Genomic DNA, 11,929 nt, shown 5'->3' on the forward strand with positions numbered 1-11,929 from the left:
GAGAGAGAGAGAGAGAGAGAGGGAGGAAGGAGAAAGAAAGAAAGAAAGAAAGAAAGAAAGAGAGAGAGAGAGAGAGAGAGAGAGAGAGAGAGAGAGAGAGAGAAAGAAAGAAAGAAAGAAAGAAAGAAAGAAAGAAAGAAAGAAAGAAAGAAAGAAAGAAAGAAAGAAAGAAAGAAAGAAAGAAAAGAAAGAAAAGAAAAGAAAGAAAAGAAGTAAGAAAAGTCATTCCATCTCAACCATGGGAGTTCTTTCCCCAGGTCAGCACATCTTTGAGTGGGGAAAGTCCAACTTGCAGCTTCTCCCTCAGGAGAGAAGAGTAGAATGTGGGCCACCATGATGGAGAAGGGAAGGTGGAGCTCATCTGGCTGCATTGTCCCTTCACTTGGAGGAACAAGGCCTGTAGTTAACATGGGCTTTTCGGGCCTTCGGTGCCTGCACTAAAGATGACACCTCAAACACTCTTGCTTCCTTTGGAGTGAGATGCATGGGCAAGAGATTATAGACTTCAGCGTTTTCTCTCTCCACTCCTCTTCCGTCTGGCTAGAGTGGCCTGAGTCTACTTTCCTTTGGAAGAAGAGAATTTATCCAAAGATTAAAACTTGAAGCAACTTTAAATGTGCATGATGGCTGTGTTAATATAATCTGTTGGAATGACACTGGAGAATATATATTATCTGGCTCAGATGACACCAAGTTAGTAATTAGTAATCCTTACAGCAGAAAGGTTTTGATGAAAATTCATTCAGGGCATCGAGCAAATATATTTAGTGCTAAGTTCTTACCTTGCATAAATGATAAGCAGATTGTATCCTGCTCTGGAGATGGAGTAATATTTTATATGAATGTTGAGCAAGATGCAGAAACCAACAGACAATGCCAGTTTACATGCCGTTATGGAACTACATATGAGATCATGACTGTACCCAATGACCCTTACACTTTCCTCTCTTGTGGTGAAGATGGAACTGTTAGGTGGTTTGTCACACACATCAAAACTAGTTCAGTACGAATATATGATCGAAGAATGCTGGGCACAAGAGCCACAGGCAGGTCGAATTATGCAGGTCGAGGGACTACTGGAATGGTTGCCCGTTTTATCCCTTCCCATCTTAATAATAAGTCCTGCTGAGTGACATCTCTGTGTCACAATGAAGATGGTCAAGAGATTCTTGTTAGTTATTCTTCAGACTACATCTATCTTTTTGATCCAAAAGATGATACAGCATGAGAACTTAAAACTCCTTCTGCAGAAGAGAGACGCGAAGAGTTGCGACAATCACCAGTTAAGTGCTTGAGACTTCGTGGTGACTGGTCAGATACAGGGCCCAGAGCAAGGCCTGAGAGTGAACGAGAATGAGACAGAGAGCAGAGTCCCAATGTATCACTGATGCAGAGAATGTCTGATATGCTATCAAGATGGTTTGAAGAAGCAAGTGAAGTTGCACAGAGCAGTAGAAGATGAGGAAGATCTCAACCGAGAGGTGGAACGAGTCAGTCAGATGTTTCAACTCTTCCTACGGTCCCCTCCAGTCCTGATTTGGAAATGGGTGAAACTGCAATGGATGTAGATACTCCAGCTGAACACTGTCTTCAACCTTTTACATCCTCTGCCATGTCCGTGCACGTTCATTCAACGTCCTCTTCCACAGAAAGCCCTCATTCTACTTCTTTGCTGTCATCTCCAGACAGTGAACAAGGCAGTCTGTTGAGGCAGCTGGACACCATTCCCATCATCAGTCTGATAACAATAATGAAAAGCTGAGCCCCAAGCCAGGGACAGGTGAACCAGTTTTAAGTTTGCTCTACAGCACAGAAGGAACAACTACAAGCACAACAAAACTGAACTTTACAGATGAATGGAGCAGTACAGCCTCAAGTTCTAGAGGAAATGGGAGCCATTGCAAATCTGAGGGTCAGGAGGGATCCTTGGGTCCACAGACCTCAATGCAGCCACCAGAAGAAGACAGTGAAACAAAAACTTCCAAAGAATTATCAGAGAGTGTGACAGAATATCAGGAAGGTACATCTGCAGAAAACCCAGTTCAGAACCGTGTAGACATAGCACAATTAGATAACTTCACAGCTGAGCCACTGGATTCCAGCTCAGGAGAAAGGAGTGATCTGAGTCTTGATAGCCCTTGTGGGGTTCCAGAAGAATCCACTTTGTCTGAAAAAGGCAAGGAACTGGAAACTGTAGATCAGACCATCAGTGAGAGTGCTGCCATTGAAACTAATACCAACCCTGAGCCCCAGTCCCACACGGAAGCCATTGGTCCTTTGGCTCATGAGGAAACCTCAGCCAGGAACTCTGTGCTCCAGGACACAGATGACAGTGATGATGACCCAGTGCTGATACCGGGTGCAAGGTATCGAACAGGACCTGGTGATAGGCGCTCTGCTGTTGCCCGCATTCAAGAGTTCTTCAGGTGGAGAAAGGAAAGGAAAGAAATGGAAGAACTGGATACTTTGAACATTAGAAGGCCTCTAGGAAAGATGGTTCACATGGGTCATCGCAACTCCAAAACAATGATAAAAGAAGCCAACTTCTGGGGGGCTGACTTTGTGATGGGTGGTTCTGACTGGCCATATCTTCATCTGGGATCGACACACAGCTAAGCACTTGATGCTTTCGAAAGCTGATAACCATGTGGTGAACTGCTCGCAGCCACATCCGTTTGACCCGATTCTAGCCTCATCTGGCATAGATTAGGACATAAAAATCTGGTCACCACTAGAAGAGTCAAGGATTTTTAACTGAAAACTTGCTGATGAAGTCATAACTCTCAACGAGCTGATGCTGGAAGAGACTAGGAACACCACCACAGTCCCAGCCTCCTTCACGCTGAGGATGCTGGCCTCACTGAATCACATCCAAGCTGACCCGTCAGAGGGTGACAGATCAGAAGGCTCTGGTCAGGAGAATGAAAACAAAGACGAGGAGTGATCACCTCTATTTGGCAAGCACTTGGATGTTCTGGAATTTGTATAAGATATTCATTATATTTTTTTTCTTTACAGAACTTTAGTGCAATTTTAAGGTTATGGTTTTTTGGAGTTTTTTCCCTTTTCAGGGGACAACCTGCCATTAGTTTGGAATGAGTGTGTGCATGGATCTGGGAGAGTGCATAAACAAAACGCAGATGTCTGTACGACTTTCTGCCACGTGTGAGGAGTGCTGGAAACGTGAAGTGCAATACGCTGCTGACCTGCGGACGTGGGAGCTTGGGTCAGGGCTGAAGGGCCGTTTTCCTCGTAGGGAGGATGCGGGTCAAAAAAATTTCTACACTTGCCCTTTGCATGTTTGTCACTTTGTACTTAAAGAAGTTGGTTGTTTTAAGACATCCAAAAAAAAAAAAAAAAAAAAAGAGTAGAATGTATATCCAAAGTCCTGTCTTTTAAGGAGCTAGCTGAGAAACTGATTTCTATTGTATCTAATTCAGAGTTCTCTTAGGAAATTGGTATACTGTGGATGTCTAGGGGCTGCCGAGATCAAAAGCAAGTTCAGCAGCTTTCAGCAGTACCAGAGAATTTGTAATAGCACAGAGAGAAAACCATCACAGTCTGTCACAATTTGGAGTAAAGGCCTAGCAGATCTGAGATGGCAGAGAGATGAGTGGAATGTATTGAACATCCCAGATGTTCAGAGAACTTCCAGAAGAACCGGTTTCTGGCTTACATGCTTCAAAGCACTGATGGGAAACTGACATACCCAGGGCCACAGGAAACAAAAGATATAGCTCAATGACTCATGGTAACTCTATGAAGTTTGTAACACTGCAAAATGACACTAGAGGGAGTAAGAGGCTACCAACTCTGAAAAGGAAACCATCAAATTGAGTTAACTGGGAGATGACATATATAAGTCCAGAGAAGAAGCATCCCCCCGCAAAATGTTTGAGAGGGCCCAGAATCTTTAGCTAAGATAATTGGTGAAAACCTTTTGCTACACTAAGCCAGTGTAAAAGAACTAGAGAAATGGCTGTTTTTCAAATGCACAACTCCAAACACAAAGTTACAAGGCACATAAAGAAATGGGAAAACATGACCCAATTATAGGAACAAAATAAATATCCAGAAACTCACTATAAAGAAATAGATATATATGAATTACTGACAAAGAATTCAAATTAACTGTGATAAAGATCTTCAAATCATCTCAGGAAAATAATAAACCAACAGAAAGAGAATATCAAGAAAGAGGTAGAAAAGTTTTTAAATATCCACAAAAATGTTACAGCTAAAGAACACAATAATAGGATTAGAAATTCACTAAAAGTGTTCAATAGTAGACTTGATGAATCAAAAGAAATCAGTGAACTCAAAGATAAGTCAGAGGACCAACAATAAAAATTAATGAAGCTGAACACAGTGGTGTATGCCTATAATCCCAGTGGCTCAGAGGTTGAGAGAGAGGATCACAAGTTCAAGGTCACCCTCAGCAACTTAGCAAGGCCCTAAACAACTTAGTGAGATCCTGTCTCAAAAAATAAAAAGGGATGGGTATGTATGTCTGTGGTAAATTACCCCTGGGTTAAATCCCCAGTACCCAGGGGGGGGAAATGGAAAACAGTGAGGGAAGCCTAAAAGATACCATCAAACAGACTAATATAAGTATTTATGTGAGTTCAAGAAAGAAGGAAGAAAGGTGTCTAAAGAAATCATGACCTAAACTTCCAAATCTCTGTAAGGAAATGGACATCCAGATTCAGGAAACCCAAAGAACCATGTCTGAAATGAATACAATGACATACATACTGAGGGAAATTATAATTAAGCTGTCAAAAGTCAAAGAAAAAGAGAATTTTGAAAGCACAAGATAGAAGTGACTTATCACAAACAAGGGAGAACTTCTAAGAATATCAGTGGATTTCTTAGCAGAAATCTTCAGGACCAGATGAGCATGGGATTATATATTCAAAGTGCAGAAAGAACAAAACTGCCAACCAAGAACACTATATCTGGAAAAGTCTCCTTCAAATAGTAAATAAAAATACTTTTCCAGATATACAAAAGCTGAGGAAGTTCATCACCAGTAAACTTATTATACAAGAAATGCCAAAGAGAATCCTTCATGTTGAAATTAAGCCATGCTAGACATTAACCCAAACACATATGAAAATATAAAGCCCAAGGGGAAAGTATAAAACCCAAGAATAAAGGTATACAGACAAATAAAGAATACTGTAATACTGTGATGGTAGTGCACGAATTACTTTTAATTATAGCATTACAACTAAAAGGCAAAAGAATAACAACAATTATAGCTCTAAAGATATGCTAATGGATACATATTATGAAAACATAATTTATGATATTAATAACAAGATACAAGGTGAAAGTGAAAGGTAGATTTATTGTATCTGATTGAAAGTAAGTTATTCTCAGCTTATAATCAGTTGTTATAAATATGTTTTTTGTAAGAGCCATGGTAACCACAAAGAAAGTACCTACAGAAAATAGACAAAGGAAAAAAAGATAAAGGAATAAAATAATGTCACTACAAAAGAAATCATGAAAATATAAAGAGAGAGAAGGGGGGATCCAAAAAGCTGCAAGACAGGCAGAATATACTTAATAAAATGGTAATCAAAAGTATTTCTCTATTAGTAATTATTTCAAGTGCAAACAGATTCAATTTCCCAATCACAAAACAAAGAATGACTGAAGAGATTTTATAAATCAAGATATACCTATATGCTGTCTATAAGGTACTCACTTTAGATTTAGACACACATAGCCTGAAAGCAAAATATGGAGGAAATATTTCTGCAAATGGTAACCAAAAGAGAGCAGGAGTAGTTATACTTATATCAGAACAAGGGACATTGAGTAAAAAGTTGACACAAAGAGACCAAGGGGAGCAGTGAACTCGGACAACTGGGAGCGTCGTAGAGGAGGCCGCTCAGCACAGCGCTGGGACTTGGAGTCACCACTGGGGCTCCGGAGGCTGTCTAGGGGAGGAGGGGCGAGGAGAGCTGTGTGGACTCAGGACACCAGGACCTGCCCTGAGGAGGAGGAGAAGGAACGTGGCCGCTTGGATTCGGAGTGACTACACCAGAACTACAGGCAGTTGCCAGAGGAGAAGCTGCGCGGCGAGCTGTTTGGACTTAGAGCGACCATTCCTGAACACCGGGGCCTGCCCTGAGGTCGAGGAGGAGGAGGAGCGGGGCCGCTTGGATTCAAAGTGACTGCACCAGAGCTACAGGCGGTTGCCAGAGGAGGGGCTGCATGATGAGCTGTTTGGACTCAGACCACTTCTGAACACCGGGGCCTGCCCGGAGGAGTAGGAGGAGGAGGAGGAGGAGCGCGGCAGGGCGTTTGGACTCACAGTGACTGCATTGGAGCTCCAGGCGGCTGCTCAGAGGAGAAGGCGAGTGGTGAGTTGTTTGGACTTAAAGCGACTGCTCCTGAACACAGGGGGGCTGCTTGGAGGAGAAGCGCGATGGGTCGCTTGGTCTCCAGTGGCCGCACCAGAGCTCCGGGCACCTGCCCAGAGGACGCGTGCAGCGGGTCACGTGGATTCAGAGCCACTCAGAGCGACCGCTCCTGAACACCCGGGGGGTTACCTGGAGGAGGAGGAGGAACAGGGAGGGTCATATTAACTTGGAGTGATTGATTGCCCAGGGCTACGGGTGGTTGGGGGGAGGAGGAGGCACGCAGTGAGTTGCTTGGACTCCTAGTGACCACACCAGAATACTGGGCAGCTGTCTGGAGGAAGAGGCATGTGGCGGGTCTCTGGGACTCAGAGCGATTGTACGGGGCCCCAGGTGGCTACTCAGAGGATGGGCCACATAGCCAGGCGATTAGGTGCAGAGCAGGGTCCCAGGATCTAGGAGGCTTCTTGGTGGAAGAGCAGCACAGAGACAGGCTTAGGGGCGCAGCGAAGGTTCCAGGCCTGCGGGCAGATTCTCTGAGGAAGGGCAGCCTAAGGAGAGTCATCTGCAAAGGGTGAGGCTCCCAGGCCCAGGAGGTAGGGCCGGGCCCCTGGGAACTTTGCAGAGGAAGGCAGAACAGCCCAGGTGGTAGCTGTAAATTGAGGGAACCTCTAGGAGGGAACTGACCAACGAGACCTCCCCACCAGGTGAGTCTTCCCTGCCGGGTGAGGTTTTCCCACAAGGACGGTAAAACCAGAGACACAGGCCCAAACAGGCCTTGCCTCAGCCCGCAGCCTAGTTCCCCTTTGGATGACCATTGGTCAACAAGTGGAGGCACCTCTGCCCACTAGCAGGGAATATACCCCACCTGAAGGCCACCACTCCTAGAGAGGCAGATTCCTTGTGGAGCACCGCATTATCAACTTCCTCCAAGACTTCAGCCTACTGAAGGCTAAGAGGGGATATATATAGAAATCTTCAGGGACATTGTAAGTCAATAGAGGAAACCTACAGTATCTCAGCGGTCCACTGATACCTGAACAATATGAGAAAACAAGGAAAGAAAATGCTGCAAACAAATCTAGATGTTACATCAATAAAACCCAATGACAGCATGGCAGAAGAAATGACAGAAAAGGAGTTCAGATTGTACATAATTAAAAATGATCAGGGAAGCAAACGATAAGATGAAAGAGCAAATGTAGGCATTGAATGATCGCACCAATCGACAGTTAAAAGAGCAAATACAGGAAGCAAAAGATCATTTCAATAAAGAGTTAGAGATATTGAAAAAAAAAAAAAACAGAAATCCTTGACATGAAGGAAACAATAAACCAAATTAAGAACTCCATAGAAAGCATATCCAGTAGGATAGAACACCTGGAAGACAGAACCTCAGACATTGAAGACAAAATATTTAACCTTGAAAAAAAAGTTGAACAAACAGAGAAGATGGTAAGAAATCATGAACAGAATCTAAAAGAACTATGGGATATCATGAAAAGGCCAAATTTTAGAATTATTGGGATTGAGGAAGGCTTAGAGAAACAAACCAAAGGAATGAACAATCTATTCAATGAAATAATATCAGAAAATTTCCCAAATCTGAAGAATGAAATGGAAAATCAAGTTCAAGAGGCTTATAGGACTCCAAATACACAAAATTACAACAACCCACACCAAGGCACATTATAATGAAAATGACTAACATACAAAATAAAGACAGAATTTTAAAGGCCGTGAGAGAAAAGAACCAAATTACATTCAGGGGGAAACCAATACGCATATCAGCAGATTTTTCAATCCAGACCCTAAAAGCAAGAAGGGCCTGGAACAACATTTTTCAAGCCCTGAAAGAAAATGGATGCCAACCAAGAATCTTATACCCAGCAAAACTTACCTTCAAATTTGACGATGAAATAAAATCTTTCCATGATAAACAAAAGCTAAAAGAATTTACAAAAAGAAAGCCAGCATTACAAAACATTCTCAGCAAAATATTCCATGAGGAAGAGATGAAAAACAAAGAAGCAAATCAGCAAAGGGAGGAATTACCCTAAAGGAATTGCCAAATAAAGGAGGAGCCAAGTTGTGTCAAACAAATAAATAAATAAAATTTAAAAAATGAACCAAATGACCGGGAAACCAAATCATATCTCAATAATAACCCTGAATGTCAATGGCCTGAATTCATCAATCAAGACATAGACTGGCAGATTGGATTAAAAAGAAAGATCCAACAATATGTTGCCTGCAAGAGACTCACCTCATAGAAAAAGATACCCATAGACTAAAGGTGAAAGGATGGGGAAAAACATACCATGCACATGGACTCAGCAAAAAAACTGGAGTATTCATCCTCATTTCAGATAATGTGGACTTCAAGCCAAAGTTAGTCAGAAGGGATAAAGAAGGTCATTTCATACTGCTTAAGGGAAGCATAAATCAGCAAGATATAACAATCATAAACATCTATGCCCCAAACAGTGGTTCATCCATGTATGTCAAACAAATCCTTCTCAATTTCAGAAACCAAATAGACCATAACACAATACTACTCGGTGATTTTAACACGCCTCTCTCACCACTGGACAGATCTTCCAGACAAAAATTGAACAAAGAAACCATAGATCTCAATAACACAATCAATAATTTAGATTTAACGGACATTTATAGAATATACCATCCAACCAACAGCGAATACACTTTCTTCTCAGCAGCACATGGATCCTTCTCTAAAATAGACCATATATTATGCCACAAAGCTAATGTTAGCAAATACAAGAAGATAGAGACACTAGCATGTATTCTATCAGATCATAATGGATTGAAGTTAGAAATAAATGAAAGAGTAAAACACAGAAACTATTCCAACATCTGGAGATTAAACAATATGCTATTATATGATGAATGGATAACAGAAGATATTAGGAAGGAAATTAAAAAATTCTTAGAGGTAAATGAGAACAAAGAAACATCATATCAAAATCTCTGGGACACTATGAAAGCAGTACTTAGAGGGAAATTTATTTCATGGAGCGCATTTAATAAAAGAAGTAAAACTCAACAAATAAACGACCTAACACTACAGCTCAAAGCCCTAGAAAAAGAAGAACAGACCAGCACCAAAAGTAGTAGAAGACAGGAAATAGTTAAACTCAGAGCTGAAATCAATGAAATTGAAACAAAAGAAACAATACAAAAAACTGACGAAATAAATAGTTGGTTCTTCGAAAAAATAAACAAAATTGATAAACCTTTAGCCACACTAACAAAGAGAAGACGAGAGAAAACCCAAATCACTAAAATTCGGAATGAACAAGGAAATATCACAACAGACAGGATTGAAACACAAAACATAATTAGAAGCTATTTTGAAAATCTATACTCCAACAAAACAGAAAACCTTGAAGACATCAACAGGTTTCTAGAGACATATGAATTGCCTAAACTGAACGAGGAGGACATACACAATTTAAATAGACCAATTTCAAGTACTGAAATAGAAGAAGTCATCAAAAGCCTACCAACAAAGAAAAGTCTGGGACCAGATGGGTTCTCAGCCGAGTTCTACAAAACCTTTAAAGAAGAGCTCATTCCAATACTTCTCAAAGTATTCCATAAAATAGAAGAGGAGGGAACCCTCCCAAACTCATTCTATGAAGCCAATATCACACTGATACCTAAACCAGACAGAGGTACATCGAGGAAAGAAAATTTCAGACCAATATCCTTAATGAACATCGACGCAAAAATTCTCAACAAAATTTTAGCAAATCGCATACAAAAACATATTAAAAAGATAGTGCACCATGATCAAGTGGGTTTCATCCCAGGGATGCAAGGTTGGTTCAACATCAGGAAATCAATAAATGTCATTCACCATATCAATAGACTTAAAGTCAAGAATCACATGATTATTTCAATAGATGCAGAAAAAGCATTTGATAAAATACAGCACCCCTTCATGCTCAAAACACTAGAAAAAATAGGGATCGTGGGAACATTCTTTAACATTGTAAAGGCCATTTATGCTAAGCCCATGGCTAATATCATTCTAAATGGTGAAAAACTGAAAGCATTCCCCCTAAAAACTGGAACAAGGCACGGATGCCCTCTTTCACCACTTCTATTCAACATCATTCTTGAGACTCTAGCCAGAGCAATTAGACAAACCAAAGAAATTAAAGGGATACGAATTGGAAAAGAAGAACTCAAACTATCCCTGTTCGCTGATGACATGATTATATATTTAGAGGAACCTGGAAATTCCACCAGAAAACTCTTAGAACTCATAAGTGAATTTAGTAAAGTAGCAGGTTACAAGATCAATGCTCATAAATCCAATGCATTTTTATACATAAGTGATGAATCTTCAGAAAGAGAAATTAGGAAAACTACCCCATTCACAATAGCATCAAAAAAAATAAAATAAAATACTTGGGAATCAATCTCACAAAAGAGGTGAAAGACCTCTACAATGAGAACTATACAACACTAAAGAAAGAAATTAAAGAACACCTTAGAAGATGGAAAGATCTTCCATGTTCTTGGATAGGAAGAATTAATATTGTCAAAATGGCCATACTACCTAAAGTGCTATACAAATTCAATGCAATTCCAAATAAAATCCCAATGATGTACCTTACAGAAATAGAGCAAGCAATTATGAAATTCATCTGGAAGAATAAGAAACCCAGAATAGCTAAAGCAATCCTTAGCAGGAAGAGTGAAACAGGGGGTATTGCAATACCAGATCTTCAACTCTACTACAAAGCAATAGTAACAAAAACAACATGGTATTGGTACCAAAATAGAAAGGTAGATCAATGGTACAGAATAGAGGACACGGACACAAACCCAAATAAATACAATTTTCTCATACTAGACAAAGGGGCCAAAAATATGCAATGGAGAAAAGATAGCCTCTTCAACAAATGGTGCTGGGAGAATTGGAAATCCATATGCAACAGAATGAAACTAAACCCATATCTCTCACCATGCACGAAACTAAACTCAAAATGGATTAAGGACCTCAGAATCAGACCAGAGACCCTGCAGATTATAGAAGAAAAAGTAGGTCCAGATCTTCAACATGTCGGCTTAGGACCAGACTTCCTTAACAGGACTCCAATAGCACAAGAAATAAAAACAAGAATCAATAACTGGGATGATTCAAACTAAAAAGCTTTCTCTCAGCAAAGGAAACTATCAGCAATGCGAAGAAAGAGCCTACAGAGTGGGAGAATATCTTTGCCAATCATACTTCAGATAGAGCACTAATCTCCAGAATGTATAAAGAACTCAAAAAACTCTACTCCAAGAATTCAAATAATCAGTCGACAAATGGGCTAAGGAAATGAATAGACACTTCACAGAAAAAGATCTACAAGCAATCAACAAACATATGGAAGAATGCTCAACATCTCTAGTAATAAGAGAAATGCAAATCAAAACCACCCTAAGATTCCATCTCACCCCAATTAGAATGGCGATTATCAAGAATACGAGCAACAACAGGTGTTGGCGAGGATGTGGGAAGAAAGGTACACTCA

The 11,929-nt window shown here is 40.6% G+C and overlaps 1 pseudogene across 1 annotated transcript; it reads left to right on the forward strand.

Moving 5' to 3' along the window:
- Positions 1-415: 415 nt before the first annotated feature.
- On the forward strand, positions 416-3,339 carry LOC306660721 (DDB1- and CUL4-associated factor 6-like; annotated as a pseudogene). Its single transcript has one exon. The product of its transcript is annotated as a DDB1- and CUL4-associated factor 6-like (transcript).
- The last annotated feature ends 8,590 nt before the right edge of the window (positions 3,340-11,929 follow it).

Source organism: Sciurus vulgaris (assembly GCF_902686455.1).
Source record: "Sciurus vulgaris genome assembly, chromosome: 1".
NCBI lineage: Eukaryota > Metazoa > Chordata > Mammalia > Rodentia > Sciuridae > Sciurus > Sciurus vulgaris.